Consider the following 22,660-nt stretch of genomic DNA (forward strand, 5'->3'; position numbering starts at 1 on the left):
AAACTAACCACATTGTTGTTTTTTTTATTTAAAAAAAATGTAACTGTTGTAAAACATAACATTTGGAGTCTAAAAAAGGAAGTAGGCGGATAATTCTATCTAGCTAGCTAGTGTTGATTCACCGCAGAGTGATTGGTTTAATGCATTGACATTTTGCACATTGTTTGAACACGCCCAAAATGTTCATATTTCATGTTATGCTTTTAAAATACGTGCATGCCAGCCTGCCCTGTTGATTTCTTGTGGGGATTCCGGCTGCTTGCAAAAGCAGTCATCCCGAAGCCGCAGAGACTCCACACGGTCATGCTTGAATCCGACTCCCTGTCAGCGAGATAAGCGCTTGGCGCCAAGTGATACCCCTTGCGTTGGTCAGCTGACCTGCTGACTTGAGATCAACAGACAACCCCTTGTGATACCAGGTGAAACCCTAGCACCTCATCCGGCCTCACCGCAATGACCGCACATGTGAGCCGTGGCTGGCTTGGGGCTTGGGGCCCCGGTCCCGCATGCATTATTCATCACCTGCAACGTGGTGTAGCTAAGCCGTGGCTTCTGGAACTTATGGTTCATATTACAGAAACTACCGAGGGGCTTCCAACCTGTGTTTGCGCTCAAGTCCTAAAAAATGAAAAATCAAGATTCCATACTTTTAATGCATATTCCATTGCAGTTTTAAGTGCTTTGCAAAGCACACACAAAAGAATAAACAGATTACAGAAAACAATCAAGCAAGAACAATACCATTAACCCAACAAGAGAGAAAATCAATAAAGCTTGATATGGATATGATGATATGAATAACATTCAAGTCACGTTATATCCGTACATTGGGGATTTGAGCTTCTAGAAATCCTCCTCATGTGAGGACGTCTTTATTTCTAAATGGCAGGTTGACAATCCCAAGCATTTAAGCTATTGCTCAGTTATTTACGTATGTAAGTAGGGTTTTTTAATCTGATATTTTTTACGTTTTTTAACAAGATGCATTTCTTATATTCACTGTAAGTAAAGCAGGTATAGTCAATCGTAGGTTTTCAATTTTTTTTATGATTTGGTTTTCAACGCAATTTTGCCTTGGTTTTCAAACAATGTCTCGGTTATCGTACAATCATTCATTTATAATTATTTGCATTGTTTTCTGCATGTTAAACACTATAAAATTAGCATTCATTCATTCATTCATTTTGGACGGCTTATCCTCACGAGGGTTGCGGGGGTGCTGGAGCCTATCCCAGCTGTCTTCGGGGCGAGAGGCGGGGAACACCCTGGACTGGTGGCCAGCCAATCACAGGGCACATACGTATAGACAAACAACCATTCACACTCACATTCATACCTATAGACAATTTGGAGTCGCTAATTAACCTAGCATGTTTTTGGAATGTGGGAGGAAACCGGAGTACCCGGAGAAAACCCACGCATGCAAATGAGAACATGCAAACTTCACACAGAGATGGCCGAGGGTGGAATTTAACTCTGTGAGGCCTGCGCGATAACCACTCGACCGCCGTGCAGCCTATAAATTTATCATATGCTACAAAATGTATTTTTTTTATATTTTGTAATGGATTCATTGGATTGACATGATTTCTTCTGGGCAAAATTTAACAAATTAGTAACGAATTAATGTGCTGTTCTATCACAATCAAAAATATTTAATGAAATAAAACATGCTGTTTTTTTGTTGTTTTTTTAGCAAGAAAATTGCATATTTAAGTACATTAGATGTATTTTTTGACCTAAATTAAACTAAAATGGCTAAATGGACTAAAATACGATTAACGCATTCGGAAGACGCATTCAACGTGAAGGTTATGTATTTAACACGTGGGCACACATGTGCAAAATTGTAACTAGTTAATGGTGTTATATTTGTAAATAAATTTTTATTTTCATATAAAACAACACTGTTTTGTGTTGTTTATGTGGTGGTAGAGTTGTTTAGATATTTGATCCGTCAGATATTTGATCTGCTGTTTCCTCCCTTTTTTTAGTCGGGAACTGATATTGTCCTGGAACTTACCTATGTACGTTCTACTGCTGATTACTAAAGAACGGAAAAAGGTCTAATCTTTTTTTTTTAAGGCTCCATGTTTACATATATAGCCACAGAACACAATATTATATGTGCGTTGAAAAATAACTCCAAATCTAAAATGGCCAGTACTGAAGAGATTGAGACAGTTGGAAAATCATGACAGGACACGCAACATATTGTATGCTAACTGGAAAATGTATACAAATGGTCAAAATGTAACGGCTATAAGATTTTGATGTTAACTGAAAAAACATTCACTAACCAAGGTTTCACTGTGTTCAGCTAAACTTGAATAATAAAAACAGCATACTTGTTGAGTTGGTTGACACACAGACTGTTTGTCAACATAAACGAGTTGATCCGTACTATTATCACGACAGGAAACTGTGGCGTCTGCAGATAAATTTAATATTTTATCCGTTTGTGAAGCTTCTCTGTTTTTAAGTAAATTGGATGTAATTTTTGGCCTAAATTAAACTAAAATGGCTAAATGGACTAAAATAAAATTAACGCATTCAGAAGACGCATTCAACGTGAAGGTTACACATTTAACACGTGTGCACGCATGCTCTGCCGTTTCCTCCCTTTTTTTTAGTTGGGAACTGATATTGTCCTGAAACTTACCTATGTACGTTCTGCTGCTGATTACTAAAGAACAGAAAAAGGACTAATCTTTCCTTTTGAAGGCTCCATGTTGCTAACTGGAAAATGTATACAAATGGTCAAAATGTAACGGCTATAAGGTTTGGATGTTAACTGAAAAAACATTCACTAACCAAGGTTTCACTGTGTTCAGCTAAACTTGAATAATAAAAACAGCAGACTTGTTGAGTTGGTTGACACACAGACTGTTTGTCAACATAAACGAGTTGATCCGTACTATTATCACGACAGGAAACTGTGGCGTCTGCAGATAAATTTAATATTTTATCCGTTTGTGAAGCTTCTCTGTTTTTAAGTAAATTGGATGTAATTTTTGGCCTAAATTAAACTAAAATGGCTAAATGGACTAAAATAAAATTAACGCATTTAGAAGACGCATTCAACGTGAAGGTTACACATTTAACACGTGTGCACGCATGCTCTGCCGTTTCCTCCCTTTTTTTTAGTTGGGAACTGATATTGTCCTGAAACTTACCTATGTATGTTCTGCTGCTGATTACTAAAGAACAGAAAAAGGACTAATCTTTCCTTTTGAAGGCTCCATGTTGCTAACTGGAAAATGTATGCAAATGGTCAAAATGTAACGGCTATAAGGTTTGGATGTTAACAGAAAAAACATTCACTAACCAAGGTTTCACTGTGTTTGGCTAAACTTGAATAATAAAAACAGCATACTTGTTGAGTTGGTTGACACACAGACTGTTTGTCAACATAAACGAGTTGATCCGTACTATTATCAGGACAGGAAACTGTGGCGTCTGCAGATAAATTTAATATTTTATCCGTTTGTGAAGCTTCTCTTTTGTTTAAAAGACAGCCATGATGATGGGTTGGCATTTCATCAAAGTATCTTTTCTTTCTTTATATATAAAAAAAAACAGCTCCTCTCCAGTAAATGACTTTGACATTTAGCAGGTTTAATGTCTTTCCAAAATGTCACTCAGTATTTTATTGAAATGGAAACCCGGGGGTAGCGTATGTGATATGCAAATGTGTGCCACTTAATTAAAAATGACTTTTCAGGTTAAAACAAGTCAGGAATTAGTTCCGCAGACATTTGGAAACATCTAAGGAAGCGGTATAAGCGGCATGGATTGTATATGTAGTAGCGAACTATTATTTTGAAGAGTCGGTGAATCTCCATTTGTAGTCTTCCAGCACCTCTGCTGAGTAACGTGTCACATATAGCTTCCAAAAAGTGGCTGGAGGTTCCACTCCGATGCCTCTAGCCCATGCATTATTCTGTCGGTGTAAGCTAGACCAGACGTACGTCAGCTTGTCTCGAATGACACCATCTCCTTAATTGCCTCACGATCCCCCCCCCCCCCCCCCCCCCAATCAGGCTAAGTCTATCCCACTTTAACGTTCCTTTTTGGCGGTGTTGTTTGACATGCGAAACAAGGTCAATTTGAAGAGTGGCAAAGAGGCTAACAAGACATCTGCTAACAAACGATTGCACTTGTGTGATTATTCATTCATTCATTTTGTACCGTTTTTTTCTCACGAGGGTCACGGTGCTTATCTCAGAGACGGGGTACACCCTGGACTGGTTGCCAGCCAATCACAGGGCACATATAGACAAGCAACCATTCACACTCACATTCATACCTATGGACAATTTGGAGTCGCTAATTAACCTAGCATGTTTTTGGGGAGAACATGCAAACTCCACACAGAGATGGCCGAGAGTGGAATCGAACTCGGGTTACTAGTACATAACTGAGTCACCTTTGTTGCCTCTAATATAATAAAATAATAATCATTCATTCATTAATTTTCAACAGTCTGAGTCATGGTGTCATCTTACAAACAACACTAACCTCATCACACAGCAACTTAACACCCAAAAGGTACCATTCATTCATTCATTTTCTACCGCTTATCTTCACAAGGGTTGCAGGGGGTGCTGGAGCCTATCCCAGCTGACTTCGGGCGAGAGACAGGGTACACCCTGGACTGGTGGCCAGTTTAATTACACCCAGAACATGCAAACTCCACACAGGGTGACCTGTGTTCAATTCCACCCTGTGTAGAGTTTGCATGTTCTGGGTGGAATTGAACTCGGGTCTCGGGTCTGTGAGGCCTGCGCGCTAACCGCTCGTACGCCGTGCAGCCAACTCAATACAAATAATAATAATAAGGATTCTTTTAACATTATGCTATGTATGTTGGGCCGCTGTTGAGTGGTTAGCGCTTTGAGTTGCATTCAGGGACACTCCAAAAATCACAAAAATGAATAATTATGTGGTCTAAATCCACAGAAAGACAAAGAAAAACAATAACTGAATATCCTTATCACAGGGCATGACGGTCAAGTGGTTAGCATGCAGGCCTCACAGCTAGGAGACCAGAGTTCAATTCCACCCTCGGCCATCTCTGTGTGGAGTTTGCATGTTCTCCCCGTGCATGCGTGGGTTTTCTCCGGGTACTCAATACTCCCACGGGTACTCCTCCCACATTCCAAAAACATGCTAGGTTAATTGGCTGTGAATGGTTGTTTGTCTATATGTGCCCTGTGATTGGCTGGTGACCAGTCCAGGGTGTACCCCGCCTCTCGCCCGAAGACAGCTGAGATAGGCTCCAGCACCCCCTTGCGACCCTCGTGAGGAAAAGCGGTAGAAAATAATAAATGAATGAAGCTGGTTTTCTCCCAATTTAGTTGGGAACTGATATTTACCTGAAACTTACCTATTTTCTACTGCTGAAAAATCATAATGAAAAATCAGCCAAAATCATCTAAAATGTCCGGTACTGTAGGGATTGTTGTTTGAAAAATGTCTGGGATTGACTATAGGGATGCTATATTTTTGGAGATTCCACTGCAACTCTTCTGCTACATGCAAGCAGGAAACTGATATGGAATATGTAAGATTCCCAGATTAGATCAAGAAAAAAACATGAAAACTTATTTGTATTATTTTTTTGAACTTCACTTTGCAATTGTTGTGCTTTTTCTTTTCTGTTTTCTATTTCCAGAAAGGTGACTGGAGTGGATTGATTTTTAGTCCAACACTCTTCCAGGGAGTACAAGCAGGGCTGTGATATAATACTTTTTTTTTTTTTGGTGATATTTGCCTGTGGGCTTGAACATTTCTAGCATAGTGTTGTTATCACAACTTTATTTATATCGCCATATAAACGTGGACTCAAATGATGCAATATGGATTTAGGGCGGTTTGGGGAAATAGAATTTATACTAAAGGTTTAGCCGCTTGCCGAATAACCGAATAGCCCTTTTGGTTTATCGTTATTACAATTACATTAAAGTTTAAATTTTCAAGTTAAAGCAGTGGTTCTCAACTCGTATGTCGCTGCCTCATTGTTGCTGCAAGGTCCATGCCATGTTTCCGGGCGAATTTGTCAAGTTTGAGTGGGAGATGACACACAGTTGTAGATATCTGCTGGAGAAGGTCGTACCATAAAGATACAAGCACCGAAATTTCGGTCACCACATGTCACTGAGGGTCAATGGTGGGACTGAGTATGTTTTATTAGCCACACAATTCAGTAACAATTCATAATAAATATGTGTTACATGTTTATGTCTTTATCCTTTCATGCATGCATTATGATAACCTGCTTTTTTTGTTTGTTTTTGTGACACTTTAGGCATGAAAAAAAATTATTTTTCGGCCACCTTGTTTTAGGAACATTTTTTTTTGCACTTACAAAAGTTGACCAATGAGTGGCAGTGTATGGTATGACACACTAGTGTCCACTGTAGTGACTGATGCGCAACTGTGACATTAAGACTCATTCATATGGTAGAAAACCACTGATCGTTTTTTATCAGTTTCATAAGTCCATGTTGAACATTTTCAACTTTCGAGCAGTCTTGATTAATTCCTCAATGGAAAGTCTTAGCTACCACAGGAACATTCCTGAATCATTAGTCCAAAATTAGCAGTCCACAAGTAGGACTGGGGCAATACGGAGTTGGTATTTATTTCTCTGTTAACATGACAAATGGATACCTGGGACATTATGCTGACTATATTCAATGAGGTATCGATCTGAATGTAATGTCTGATGATGCTCAGCAAAGTTCACTTGCCTTCAGATAAGGATGCCGGGATTCATACTAATGAGCCTTGTCTCATTACAGGTTGATGGAAAGACCTGAAAACACTTTTGTGTGTAGCGCCATAAAAATAAAGGAGTCTTCGATGGGTCGGTATTAGAGTGAGTCAGTGAGTGAATTCGCAGAATTAGCAGGGGTAAGGGACCGCCGTGGTGTAGTGGTTCGCGTTCTGGACTTTGTACCCCGCCTCTCGACCAAAGACAACTGGGATAGGCTCCAGCACCCCCACGACACTTGTGAGGAAAAGCGGTAGAAAATGAATGAATGAATATATTTTCACAGGAATCTGTTTTTCTCCCAATTTTAGTTGGGAACTGATATTTACCTGAAACGTACCTATTTTCTATAACGGAAATAGATCACTAAATTGACAGTTACTATGGTACCCATTATGTCATTGTATGGTCATATCACCTCATACTTTGGTACGTGACAAAAATAAATAAATAAAAATTAAAAAATTAAAAAAATTTAAAAATTTAAAAATTTAAAAATTTAAAAATTTAAAAATTTAAAAATTTAAAAATTTAAAAATTTAAAAATTTAAAAATTTAAAAATTTAAAAATTTAAAAATTTAAAAATTTAAAAATTTAAAAATATTAGGAAAGCAGGAAGTGAACAAATGTAACAGTTACTGATTGTAAAAGTACCAGATGGAGGGGTAGGATTTAATAAGCTTTGCTTCTTCCTACTCCTTTTGGACATGTGGAACTGTGGACTGATTATGTGATGCATTCAATTGTAATCTGATGCATGTTCAAATGAAATTAAACCATTACCATTACATCCGACATGAAGCTACCTTTGGTTTTAGGTACAGAACCCAGCATAGCTGAGACATTACTACTACAGTTTTTTCTTATAATGCGACCCGGAATGAGGCAAGGTTGGGCAACAATATTGCATTCAAGACAACAGGTTCGGAGAATTGAGTGTCGCATGTGAAATTGTCCACCGTCCAACCTGGCCGCCGTTCACTATTGTCTTTGTTTAATGACTTGTTCCCTACATTCCAAGTCAACGTTGTTTTTTTTTTACCCGTCAAATTGACCCGACTTTTCAGTTTTTAAGGCCAGATAATCTTCGGTTTCTTATCAATGTTTATATTATGACTTGGAAGACGACCTACTTCCTTATACTGCTTAGTATAGTTTAGTAAGGTACAAAGCAGATAAACATTGAGGATTTCCCACAAACTTGATGGAATCACACGCCGTATTTGGAAAAGTCATTCCTGCCAAAAGCAGCAGCTACTTTTTGTGTCAATTTTATTATGACTCATTTAGGCAGCCTTTATTATCGTGTTTTGGCCTGCGAATGCACAATCATGCTCAGGGGAGATTTTTTTTGGCAAGGACAATGTGTTTCTTTATTTCCAGTACACACCGACTAACCTGACATATGGTGTATGGTGTATTTTTTTTTTTTTTTACTGTACTTTTAAAAAAATGGAGCACTGTTAGAAGACGTCGGCTTGGCAGCTTGGAGTTGCTGTGTGGAACATACGTAGCGTGGGTTTTATCACGGTACTCACACTTAGTCCCACATTCCAAAGACATGCATGTTGGGTTATTTGGAGATATATGTATATGACTACGCCAATGATGGTGAGAAAATGCAGAAATTATGATGATGAACTCATTCAATCCCAGCCATTTTTCAAAAGACAACCCCTTTCGTTCTTTAGTAATCAGCAGTAGCACATACAGTAGGCAAGTTTCAGGAAAATATAAGTTCACAACTAAAAAAGTTTCACTTTGACATTATCTATCTAAACACTATACCAATACATAAACACAAAAATTATTGTTTTACATCAAAATAATTTTTTTTTGGCTGCACAGCTAGGAGACCCGAGTTCAATTCCACCCTTGGCCATCTCTGTGTGGAGTTTGCATGTTCTCCTCGTGCATGCGTGGGTTTTCTCCGGGTACTCCGGTTTCCTCCCACATTCCAAAAACATGCTAGGTTAATTCGCGACTCCAAATTGTCCATAGGTATGAATGTGAGTGTGAATGGTTGTTTGTCTATATGTGCCCTGTGATTGGCTGGCGACCAGTCCAGGGTGTACCCCGCCTCTTGCTTGAAGACAGCTGGGATAGGCTCCAGCCCCCCCCAACCCTTGTGAGGATAAGTGGTAGAAAATGAATGAATGAATGGTACCTTTTGGGTGTTAAGTTGCTGTGTGATGAGGTTAATGTTGTTTGTAAGATGACACCATGAATCAGACTGTTGAAAATGAATGAATGGATGATTATTATGTTATTATATTAGAGGCAACAAAGGTGACTCAGTTATGTACTAGGAGACGCGAGTTTGATTCCACCCTCGCCCATCTCTGTGCGGAGTTTGCATGTTCTGAAGTTCCGAAGACAGCTGGGATAGGCTCCAGCACCCCGGCGAGCCCCGTGATGATAAGCGGTAGAAAATGAATGAATGAATGAATAACAATTTATTGACAAATATTATGCCATGAGTTTTTCCATTTATCACAGTAAGTCTTCCAGGTCCTGAAGCAGCAAAACGGCCCCAGATCATCACACTACCACCACCATATTTCATTGTTGGTATGATATTTTCTGGCAAATTTGAGATGAGCATTAATGTTATTTTTGTTCAGCAGTGGTTTTCATCTTGGAAACCGGTGTCTTTGTTATGGTGGAGTCATGAACACTGACCGTAACTGAGGCAAGTGAGGCCTGCAGTTCTTTGGATGTTTTTGTGGGGTCTTTTGTGACCTCTTGGTTAAGTTGTCGCTGCACTCTTGGGGTCATTTTGGTTGGCCGGCCACTCATGGGAAGGTTCACTACTCTTCTGTGTTTTTGCCATATGTGGATAATGGCTCTCACTTTGGTTTGCTGGAGTCCCAAAGCTTTAGTAATGGCTTTATAACCACACTTTCCACTTTCTCTATTTGTTTTTCATTTCTTCCTGAATTTCCTTAGATCTCAGCATGATATATATTTTTTATATATTTTTTGTATATTTTTATATATTTTTATATATTTTTATATATTTTTATATATTTTATATATTTTTAATATATTTTTATATTTTTTTCATTTGTTTATATTTTTATATATTTCTATATATTTTTATATATTTTTAATATATTTTTATATATATTTTATATATTTTTTATATTTTTATATATTTTTTAATATATTTTAAATATATTTTTTAATATATTTGTATATATTGACTGATATTTCAAATAGTTGGATGATTTGAAACATTTAAGTGTGACAAACATACTTTTTCATGCCACTGTTTATCCTCTATCTATCTATCTATCTATCTATCCTGTAGTCGTGATTATTCCATTTCGGAATTTCCACTCGACACAAAAGGCAGGAATGAGATAGTTCCCACACAGTCGACATGTCACGGAGCCCCAGACAGTCACAAGCGATGTTTCTTCTTCCATGACATTCAGCACTTCTAATTTGGAATGAAAGAGCCGGCGACTTGATGGATTATTTTATCACAGACCCGCTTCTCCCGAGCGATCGCCATGTTTTATGTTTTGATATGAATCGCTATTGCTGTGAAAGCTAATTTAAAAATAAGCTCAAATAATCTCTCATTCATGGTAAAGATTTCTTATTTATAAATTAAATAGCGTCATAGTTAGAGCATGGAAAATCTGTTCTAAGTACCTTTTAAACATTATTAGAGCCCTCTATACATAAAATAACACCCCTATAGTCACATCTGCACTTGTATTAAACAAAAAAGTAGACATATTAAGAGAAAATAAGACATTTAAGACGTAAATGAGAAAATGAAATTGTGAGATAATTAAAATTTAAAATGAAAATCAGTTGTTCCGGAAATTAATACTGGTGCTTGTGTGTCTCACTGAACATTACATTACTCTTCTGAGTGGCTTGTATTTTAGTTAATTTTGCCATTTTTATGCTTAATATACAAGAATTGAATGGTGCAATATAAAATTGTATATTCATGCAAATGATTGCATAGATTGTTTTTCTTTTACTTTTACTTTTTAAACTTTCTGGGCTGTTCATGGAGAATGTGTGTGTGTGTGTGTGTGTGTGTGTGTGTGTGTGTGTCCTTCCCTCCCGAGTTTCTTGCTGATTAGAGCAGGTCTCGCTGCGAGCTAATCCAGCTCTCATGCTCTTGCTTGGCTACTTTGGGCCACAGGGAGCAGAGGGGAAACACTCAATCAATCTCCCCCCTCCCCGCCTTTTGGAACATGTGAGAGGTCGGTCATGTCACATCTCAAGGTGACTGCAGCATACATAATCACACAGGAGCACACATGCGGCGAAGGAATATGTACAGTAAACCAGAATTTTTCTTTTAACCCATAAGCACCCGGACCTATTTCTGCTTGAGGAAAAAAAAAAAACAACCCAACATCGGCTACAATATCCGGTATTGGGATCAAATAAGGGGTCGAATTTTGAAAAGTGTTTGTTGCCAACTTATAGTGAGTGAAAAACTGACCCAAAAATGTTCATAAAATGCCAACTGTGGGTGGAATACATTATAACAGTTATCGCAGGAACAACAAAATCCAAAGAAATACAGCTGAATAGGTGCAGATTCTGGAAGAACTCAAAAGTTGTGTGTGTTGGTTATTGTGTGTAGCTGCTCTATAGGAGTCCACAATTCAATACATTAATTCATTCATTTTTTACTGCTTATCCTCACGAGGGTCGCGGGGGTGCTGGAGCCTATCCCAGCTGTCTTCGGGCGAGAGGCGGGGTACACCCTGGACTGGTCGTCAGCCAATCACAGGGCACATATAGACAAACAACCATTCACACTCACATTCATACCTATGGACAATTTGGAGTCGCTAATTAACCTAGCATGTTTTTGGAATGTGGGAGGAAACCGGAGTACCCGGAGAAAACCCACGCATGCACGGGGAGAACATGCAAACTCCACACAGAGATGGCTGAGGGTGGAATTGAACCCTGGTCTCCTAGCTGTGAGGTCTGCGCGCTAACCACTCGACCGCCGTGCTGCCGGTAAATTATAAATCATTGATTGTATAATAAATATAAAAAATAAATCTGCATTATTTACCAGCTAATGCTAATGTTAATATTAATACACACAAAACACATGAAATGAAATGAAACATGGAGGTAGAAATAAACATTGCATTAATCCTTCTCACTTAATTGCATTTGCGTTATTTAAATGTTTCTGTCAAGGATATGGAAACGCTGCACACGCTATTGAAAATGAGTCTAAAATAATCACATTTACTTTTTGGATTAAACCGAGGATGTGTTTGGGAAATGTCTGCGTGTGCATTAATATCAAACTCATTTCCCATTCCGTCTCATTAATCCTGTTCTTTTCCCAAACAAAGTGTCTTGCTTCACTCCACAAAGTGAGCGTCTAACAGTGCTGAAGCAAAGTGCGTGAAACTTTGAGAGTAACACAGTATAATGAGATTAACGCCTCTTGGATGTGTGTGGGGGGGGGGGTAGTGGGGGCTCATATCCTGGGTGGAGGATGCAAGTGCATCCACTAGGAGAGATGACAGAAAAGCAGCCGGAGATGACAAAGACCGACTTGTTGACCTTGCCTTCGCAGAGTGTGGTCCCCCCGCTGAAGCGGCGTCGTGATGAGGCACCATGTTGACATTGTTGTAATCGCATTACGAGTCATGTGCTCTGTGCTGAGATGTGATTATAGTATTCATTTACACCAATGGGGGGGTGCGGGGGGGTGATCCTGAATGCAGTTTTACCACGTACTGTGGTCACAACACACTTCTACAGGACAGAGAACTAGTTACAGAGGCGGAGGAATACGTAGAGACTAGTCATGTTTACATGAGTTTTTCTCATAAGTTTCAGGAAAATATCAGTTCCCAACAAAAAAAAGTGAGAAATACAGCTTTTCGAACGAAAAACTGGCAATACGGAGTTATTCCAACAAGTGAAAAAAAAAATCGGGGAAGTCGGTATCACGTGATGTTGATGTTTACGCTTTACTGCGGATGCACCATTAGCCACGTTTACATGAGGAGTTTTTCTCTTTCCGAATGGAATCTTTCAGAATGACCTTTCCGAAAGCAATGGTATACATGGAAAGGAATATTCCAATCTCTTGTCTACATGATCCGCTATAATCAACCAGAATAGTCAATAGCCACGTATACATGGACCCAAATATTCCAATTCCATTCGGGTTCTTTGCTCAAACGGAAAGAATGTAACCTTTGTATACACCTCATTCCGAAAGAAAAGTGCCAATCCGAATGAATATATAATCGGATTCACAGGGGTGGAATATTCCTTTCCCCAATCCGATTGAGGTATCTTGTACCCGCTCAAATGGAAAGTTGTCAGAGCGTGTTCTACTTTGTGGTGTTTTTCTTCTTCTGTTGTTTATTGGCGGTTGGCAAGCAGCTTTCGTGTGCATTAGCGCCATCTGTGGAACAGAATCTAAACCCTTCTATACGCCATTCACAAGTCCAGCTTTATTAAAAAAGAAAATACATATCTATATAAAACATGTGACCAGCTTAATTATAAAATATTAGCAAGATTGAACTTTATCTTTTCCTGTTCCCGGGTGCGTTCTTTCAGCGAATGCTGAGATATGACGTAACACACAGCTCGAGACGTTCTTTGATTTAAAAAAATGGAGGCAAGCAATCGGCACTGGACTGCTAAGGAAAGTTTGTTTTTGATTCAAACTAAATTCCAAGACTGGACGAAGGAAAAACTGGCAATACGGAGTTATTCCAACAAGTGAAAGAAAAACTCAAGGAAGTCGGTATCACGTGATGTTGGTGTTTACACTTTGACTATTCTGGTTGATTATATGTGCGTGGAGTTTGCATGTTCTCCTCGTGCATGTGTGGGTTTTCTCCGGGTACTCTGGTTAATTTTTAATAATAATAATTAATTTTTAGTTACAATAATACCTTGTTAATCATGCTTAATTGGTTCCAGCCCCAATCGTGATGAGAGAATTTCCGTAAAGTAGGATAAATGGAATGTTTTCTAGTAAGACCATCACCTTTTTTTTTTTTACATTAGAGCCCTCTAGACATGAAATAACACCCCTATAGTCACCCTTTCATTCATATTACCCAATATAGTTAACATAATAACAGAAAATAAAGCTTGTGTGTGTTGCTGTAAATGTGTTCCAACGCATGAGGAGCTGAGTTGGAGGAGGACAGGAAGTGACATTGAGGGACCCGAGTTCGATTCCACTCTCGGCCATCTCTGTGTGGAGTTTGCATGTTCTCCCCGTGCATGTGTGGGTTTTCTCCGGGTACTCCGGTTTCCTCCCACATTCCAAAAACATGCTAGGTTAATTAGCGACTCCAAATTGTCCATAGGTATGAATGTGAGTGTGAATGGTTGTTTGTCTATATGTGCCCTGTGATTGGCTGGCTGGCGACCAGTCCAGGGTGTATCCCGCCTCTCGCTCTAAGACAGCTGGGATAGGCTCCAGTTTCTCCCTCCTTTGCAACGTCCCTCCCAGTGTACAAAACAAAAACAGAGATACTAAAAGTAAGCATTTGTTTATCTTTTTATTACTGTATTTTATGTATTGTCCATATGTGTTTATTTAGGTATAAATCCCAATTTACAATGCTGTTTACTAATGCGTGTTTGGTAGGAATATTCGTTTATATTTTTGCTACTCCAGGCCCAGCAGTGGCAGGCAGTGTTTTTTTTTTTTTTTTTTCAAGCTGTGGCAAATTGTCAAGCGAGGCCCCGCTAATGGCAGGCCTGTTTCTCATTAGTAAGACCATTATCACTCCTCCATTATTTAATTGATTTAAATTTATGGTCCTTTCTGTGCACTGCTGCTTTACGACACTTTCTTCAGGGGTTTTAATACACATTAACTGCTGAGGAGTTACTTGTCTTTTACCCGACCTGGCAAGCAACAGATGTGAGTGTGAATGTCAAGCATTGAGGATGAGCTCAACCGGAGTAAAATATGGGATTTCTACTTTTCTGTGGGTTGCTGTTTTCTTTTTTTTTTGTTGACTTATAGTCTAATGTGATGATGCAGCAATGATGCTGATTTCTTCAATGGTTTGCATGTCTGCTAGAAAGGAAACATTGGAAACATCTAACATAGGTGTCTCCTGTATAACGACATGTATATGTATTTTATTGTACGATGAGCAAGGCTATAGAAAATTATGGAGTCATACGGACAAAGCATTTCTAATACAGTTAGCATTATTTTTTGGAATTTGTCATCATCATGCATCCTCACGATTAATAGAAATCACTTCACGTCTGTATCGAACCGAAGGTTTTTGTCAAGGGAAAATCTGCTGTTGACTCCAAACCACATGACATAGTATGTGATAATAGTAGGAGTTACTGATTTTTCAAAGCACACAGAATTATGTGTACTATGGTTATATAAATGTGGAACACATTAAAAGAGAGATTAGACTCCTGTCTTTAATAAGAAAAAAAAAGTTTGTCTCTAGTGTTTTCCATTATTTAATAATCAGCAGTAGAACATAGGTAAGTTTCAGGAAAATATCAGTTCCTGACTAATAATTTTTGTGAAATGATACACTACCGCTCAAAAGTTTGGGATCACTTGCAAATGTTTTTGTTTTCCAAAGAAAAACACATTTTCATGCATTTCATAAACAATTTTTTCCATTTCACAAAAATTCTTACTATTTCCCCAAAATATATATATATATATATATATATTTAATATATTATGACCTTTAGAAAGTCTTATATTTTTTTCTTTAATATATTGGAATGCAACTTTTTCTCCTAATATTTTGACATTATTTTCATTAAAAAATCCACCTGTTTTTTCCCATTTTTTCTGCGGTTGTATTTTTTTTCCAACTATTTCAACTTTTTTCTTGCAAATGTTGGCTTTTTTTACAACTTCATTTTTCCCAAATATATATGTATATGTATATATATATATATGTATATGTGTAGCCGGCCTAGCCGACCCTCTCTTGTCTCACTGTGATCAAACTCCGCGTTGTGTTGTGTACAGATGAGATGGGGATCACCGCTGTTTTGCCACTGGAGCAGGATTTATTCAAAACCAGCTGTGCGAACAAAATAAAATCAGTAGAGCAACTTGTCACGACTTCAACAGGCACACCTCTCTCCTCAGCGGGATCTCGCGCCGTCTGAGGAGAGTACCGCGAAACTACAGGAAGTTCCTTCCTTACAGGAAGTCACCAAAATAAAACAAATTTCAAAATAAAATTACAAATATACGTAAAATAAATAATTCAACATGAAAATGATATGACAAAATGAAAACAAATACTAAGGATGGACTTTTGGTGAATTACAATTGCTGGAACACAACTGTTACATATGTATATGTATATATATATATGTATATATATATATATATATATATATATATATAATGACCTTCAGAAAGTCTTACTTTGATATTATTTATTTAATATTTTAGGATGCAAAATTTTTTTCTCAATATTTTGACTTTATTTTTGTTAAAAAATCCACCCATTTTTTCTGTGGTATTTTTCCAAATATTTCAGCTTTTTTCTTGCAAATGTTGGGTTTTTTTGCAACTTCATTTTCCCAAAATATGTTTTTTTTTTTTTTTTTTTTAGTTTTATTATGACTTCAGAATGTCTTATATTTTTTCTTTGATATTAATTTTATAATATCTTAGAATGCAACTTTTTTGTCTTAATATTTAGACTTTATTTTTGTTAAAAAATCCACCTGTTTTTTTTCCCATTTTTTCTGTGGTTGTATTTTTCCAAATATTTCAGCTTTTTTCTTGCAAATGTTGTTTTTTTTTGCAACTTCATTTTCCCAAAATTTGTTTGTTTTTTTTAATTATATTATGACTTTAGAATGTCTTATATTTTTTCTTTGATATTAATTTTATAATATCTTAGAATGTAACTTTTTTGTCTTAATATTTTGACTTTATTTTTGTAAAAAGTTCCACCAGTTTTCCCCCCCATTTTTTTCTGTTGTTGTTTTCTATTTTTCCAACTATTTAAACTTTTTTCTTGCAAATGTTTGGATTTTTTAGCAACTTCATTTTCCCAAAAATTACCACTTTATTAATTGTTTTGTTTGTTGGACAATAAAAAACACACTTTGGCCACCCCTACAATAAATGCATTAATTCCTTCAAATTAGTGATGCCTTTTCCAAAATATATTTTTGTCTTTTCTTGAACGAAGGTCAGTCCAAATGTAATTTTATTCACACCAGCCTGACTTTGTAATATTTGGCACTGCGAGTGATGGATTTAACGTGACTGTGAGCCAAACACAAAAGACAGCCGGCTTAATTAATAGGGTGCAGAGCTCCTCCATTCATTCTTATTGCCAGTTTTCCGATAGATTTCAGTATAATGGCTGCACAGTGCAGTCCAGAGGGCGGGGAATTGTGTCGAGGGTCATTCATCAACGGCGCCGCACATGGCCGCTTGGCAATAGGAAGACGCTATTTGAAATAGAAGCTTTTTAACATAGCTGTCTCGTCTTTGTTTGAATGTCAAATCTGTTTTTATTTATCTATGCGCCCGATAAATGCTTCATGTCACCCGCCGGGAATGCTGCATCGCACTTTGGGTGTACACGCCCACCATTTGTCTCTCACACGTACTTTAATACGCAGCTAGATCAAAATGGCACGTTGGATAAGTGTGTATTCAAACTGTCTGTCTGTGTGGCAGGTGCCCATCAGTCTGCTGTGCTTTTCATACCTCTGTAATTACCCCAAACTGGTACCACGGACAGATCTAAATCGGTCCCTCTTTAATCCATGGACCCAAAATCAATCAGTAGCAAGCAGCAGTGATGTGCTAAGTAAGGTTTGCTTACATATTTACAAATCCTCAAATACATTCAGTGAAGTATGATACTGACATTATTAAATACATATTTACATATTAAATATATTGCAGTTGTTGTTGCACTCTGTACAATATTACAACTAGGGATGTCCGATATTGGCTTTTTTTTCCCCGAAAACCGATATGCCGATATTGTCCAACTCTCAATTTCCGATACCGATATCAGCCGATACCGATATATGCAACATGACATACGTCCTGTATGTGTTACACTTGGTGGCACCTATGCCAGATGTTGAGGACCCCAGGAGGCAAATGTAGAAAAAAGAACTGTTATTTTCCTGAAACTTACTCATGTTCGAGTGCTGATTACTAAAGAACAAAAAACCAACACATTTTTTTTCATCAAAAGTTTTCATCAAAAATTGCCAGTACCTTAGAGGGATGGATTTTGAAAAAGTAAAAAATAATAATAATAAAAATTCATTTAAAAAACTGCAATTTCACTAGAAAAAAAAGGTACAAAGTAGCAAATACGGATTATAAAGTGGCTCAACTACTTACAGAAATACAAAAATACGAGTTCCAGGGCAGAGAGGCAAAAGGTCAAGAGCAAAAATGAAGCGTGGATTTGCAGTCAGGGTGAGGCAATACGAGGCAAACGATCCTACAGAGCAACAATGGAAGTGGATTGGCTGATTGGCAACAGGTGTGCAGACCAGGAGAACAAGGCAGGAGTCTGCTGTAGGACAGAAAATAGACAACAGGGGGCGGCAGATCATGACAATATGTGTTGTATTCAACATTTTATAATATAGGACTTCAATTCCACCCTCAGCCATCTCTGTGTGGAGTTTGCATGTTCTCCCCGTGCATGCGTGGGTTTTCTCCGGGTACTCCGGTTTCCTCCCACATTCCAAAAACATGCTAGGTTAATTAGCGACTCCAAATTGTCCATAGGTATGAATGTGAGTGTGAATGGTTGTTTGTCTATATGTGCCCTGTGATTGGCTGGCCACCAGTCCAGGGTGTAACCCGCCTCTTGCCTGAAGACAGCTGGGATGGGCTCCAGCATCCCCCGCAACTCTTGTGAGGATGAGCGCTAGAAAATTAATGAATTTTTTGTTCTTTAGTAAGATAGGTAAGTTTCTGGAAAATATCAGTTTCCGACTAAAACAGAAAGAACAGTTTTTTTTATGAAAATATACAAAATATATAAAAATAATAAAAATAAAATAAGATCATTTTATGGCGACTCCAAATTGTCCATAGGTATGAATGTGAGTGTGAATGGTTGTTTGTCTATATGTGCCCTGTGATTGGCTGGCCACCAGTCCAGGGCGACCCGCCTTTCGCCCGAGGACAGCTGGGATAGGCTCCAGCACTCGCCACGCTCTCGTGAGGAAAAGCAGTAGAAAATGAATGAATGATCAGGAAAAACTAATCGCTAATTAGTACCAATTAGTACCAATACCAATACCAATAATTATCGGACAGAGCGGAAGTGGGCGCTTTTTAGTAATAACACTAACATAGCGGACTTGGACTTGATGAATTGTATTTGACATTTCATGTGAGTGTGAGTGGTTGATTGTATATACCGTATGTGCCCAGGGATAGACTCCAGCATTATAGATATAGAAAAATGAATGGATGGGTTCAATTATCCTTGAACTCTTTCAATATTTATGACTTGAATCTTGCCTGCAGTCATAATGGAACCTCCCGGACTCGAACCATTTAGATGATCATTCACAAAAGACGTTTTTTTTTCCTCGACACGACACAACAAAAAGCCGGCGTCCTTGTGCAGATTGCTGACATGGTCTAAATGTTTGTTTGACACGGGTCCTATTGTAGCGGCGGTCCTTATTATTGCCTTAAAAGCCATCTGCTTCATCTTACATCTGGTCCTGCGTGAATAATGATGCAGTCGTCTCTTCTGGCTGCCATCCCCAAACCCCTTTTTAATTGGCCATTAGGAAGATGTAAAGGCTGCACAAAGATGGCGGGGGAAAAGGCACACAGTCAGTAAAAAAATGCCTTTTTACTGACAATGGCACATTTATTGGAGCTGACAAAATCATTTCTGAAGGTAATCAGAAATCTTCTTTAATTGGTTGCTTTTGCATTAATTAGTAGTCGTAGACCGGAGATGCCGCTAATGCTAGGAGTCTCATCGATATTTAAAACACCCCCCGACAACCACATTTGCAAGTTTTTTACTAAATCTGATCACAACTGCTGGACGAAGACTCGAGTGTGTTTACACGATTTGCATCAGTGGGTGACTCCTAAGAACTTGAGTATCACTAAAAGGGACGTTGCAAGGAAGGGAGAAAAGGAAGGGTTAAGTCTTCATAATGAGACCACTACACTGCTTAGTTATCATTAGTTATGTTATGAGCGGCCTGGATTGGACGTCAGCCAATGTTGATTCAGAGCATTTTCAGTTCAATTTTCACTTTCACTTTCTTTTTACCCATCAAAAGTGTCTGCCCCACACTCACCGATATTTAAAACACCCCCCGATAACCCAATTTGTAAGTTTTTTACTAAATCTGATCACGACTCGAGTGTGACCAACTCATGGGTTACTCGATTCACTTATTGAGTCAATATCAGTATCACTGGAAGGGACGTTGCAAGGAAGGGAGAGAAGGGAGGAAGAACTCTTTATAATGAGACCGCTTAGTTCTCATTAGTTATGTTCAAAGATACCATCCTCCATGTTAGTCGCAGGGTTTAAGCGGCCTGGGTGACTCCCAAGAACTTGAGTATCACTGGAAGGGACGTTGCAAGGAAGGGAGAGAAGGGAGGGCGAAGTCTTCATAATGAGACCACTACACTGCTTAGTTATGATGGTCGCAGGGTTTGAGCGGCCTGGATTGGACGTCAGCCAACGTTGATTATGAGCATTTTCAGTTTATCTTTCACTTTCACTTTCTTTTGACCCATCAAAAGATTCTGCCTCACACTCACTGATATTAAAAACACCCCCCGACAACCAAATTTGCAAGTTTTTTAAGGGTTACTCGAGTTTTTGGGTTACTTGATTCACTTCAGTGGGTGACTCCTAAGAACTTGAGTATCACTGATAGGGACGTTGCAATGAAGGGAGAGAAGGGAGGGCGAAGTCTTCATAATGAGACCACTACACTGCTTAGTTCTCATTAGTTATGTTCAAAGATACCATCCTCCATGTTAGTCGCAGGGTTTGAGCGGCCTGGATTGGACGTCAATCAACGTTGATTCAGAGCATTTTCAGTTTATCTTTCACTTTCACTTTCTTTTGACCCATCAAAAGATTCTGCCTCACACTCACTGATATTAAAAACACCCCCCGACAACCAAATTTGCAAGTTTTTTAAGGGTTACTCGAGTTTTTGGGTTACTTGATTCACTTCAGTGGGTGACTCCTAAGAACTTGAGTATCACTGGAAGGGACGTTGCAATGAAGGGAGAGAAGGGAGGGCGAAGTCTTCATAATGAGACCACTACACTGCTTAGTTATGATGGTCGCAGGGTTTGAGCGGCCTGGATTGGACGTCAGCCAACGTTGATTATGAGCATTTTCAGTTTATCTTTCACTTTCACTTTCTTTTGACCCATCAAAAGATTCTGCCTCACACTCACTGATATTAAAAACACCCCCCGACAACCAAATTTGCAAGTTTTTTAAGGGTTACTCGAGTTTTTGGGTTACTTGATTCACTTCAGTGGGTGACTCCTAAGAACTTGAGTATCACTGGAAGGGACGTTGCAAGGAAGGGAGAGAAGGAAGGGTGAAGTCTTCATAATGAGACCACTACACTGCTTAGTTCTCATTAGTTATGTTCAAAGATACCATCCTCCATGTTAGTCGCAGGGTTTGAGCGGCCTCGATTGGACGTCAATCAACGTTGATTCAGAGCATTTTCAGTTTATCTTTCACTTTCACTTTCTTTTGACCCATCAAAAGTGTCTGCCTCACACTTACCGATATTTAAAACACCCCCAGACAACCAAATTTTCCAGTTTTTTAAGGGTTACTCGAGTTTTGGGTTACTTGATTCACTTCAGTGACTCCTAAGAACTTGAGTATCACTGGAAGGGACGTTGCAATGAAGGGAGAGAAGGGAGGGCAAAGTCTTCATAATGAGACCACTACACTGCTTAGTTATGATGGTCGCAGGGTTTGAGCGACCTGGATTGGACGTCAGCCAACGTTGATTATGAGCATTTTCAGTTTATCTTTCACTTTCACTTTCTTTTGACCCATCAAAAGAGTCTGCCTCACACTCACCGATATTTAAAACACCCCCCGACAGCCACAAATAAGAGAAACACAAGCCGCTATCCTTTCGTTGTCTTTGGAAGAGAAATAATGGCGCGACCCAACGGTGCCAGGCTTAAAGCTTTCAGCCTACACTAACATACAGCAAAGTATTAATTACAATATGGCTCCCCCGGCACTTGAGCCGCTCTCGCCCTGGCTGTGTTGTATCGACAGCATGATGGAGGAAGGCAATGTGTCACAGCAGTGAAAGGCACACAGACAGACCTATAAGGGCCCAGCCTGAGGCTACTGGCCTGTGATTGGACTCTTTTTCCCAGCTCTTTCCCCCCTCGATCGGATACAAATTACATCCCACAATATTAATGATGATGCAGCCGATGGTTTCTGCTGGCTCTCCCATCAGTGGATTATATACATGGTTTTATGCTTTTTCATATGTAATTCATTCAGTATGTACAATGCTTTTTATTGACATTGATACACAACGTCGACCTTTTGTCGACATTTTTATGAAAAATGGGTTTGTTTATGTCAAGTGAGACCTGGTGCCAGTCCAAAAATATAATTTAAAAAAAATTGAAAAATCATCAGTAAAATAACAAAAGAAAGCCAACATATGAGAAAAAAGTTAAAAAAGATAAAAAAATAGCATAATATTATGAGGAAAACATTTTTTATGAAAAAAAACAAAAACAAAACAGCGATTTTTTTGTGAGGAGAATAAAGTCAAAATATTATGGAAATAAAGTCATAATTACAAGAAAGGAAAATTTACAGAAAAAAACAGCA

The 22,660-nt window shown here is 38.5% G+C and overlaps 1 protein-coding gene across 2 annotated transcripts in view; it reads left to right on the forward strand.

Annotated features, from left to right (window-relative positions):
* Positions 1-22,660, forward strand: part of kcnh2b (potassium voltage-gated channel, subfamily H (eag-related), member 2b) — a 365,920-nt gene that overhangs the window by 136,031 nt on the left and 207,229 nt on the right. The gene's annotated exons all lie outside the window — the stretch shown is intronic.

This window comes from Doryrhamphus excisus, linkage group LG5, assembly GCF_037039965.1.
Source record: "Doryrhamphus excisus strain RoL-2023G ecotype Guam linkage group LG5, RoL_Dexc_Guam_v1.1, whole genome shotgun sequence".
Taxonomy (NCBI): Eukaryota; Metazoa; Chordata; class Actinopteri; order Syngnathiformes; family Syngnathidae; genus Doryrhamphus; species Doryrhamphus excisus.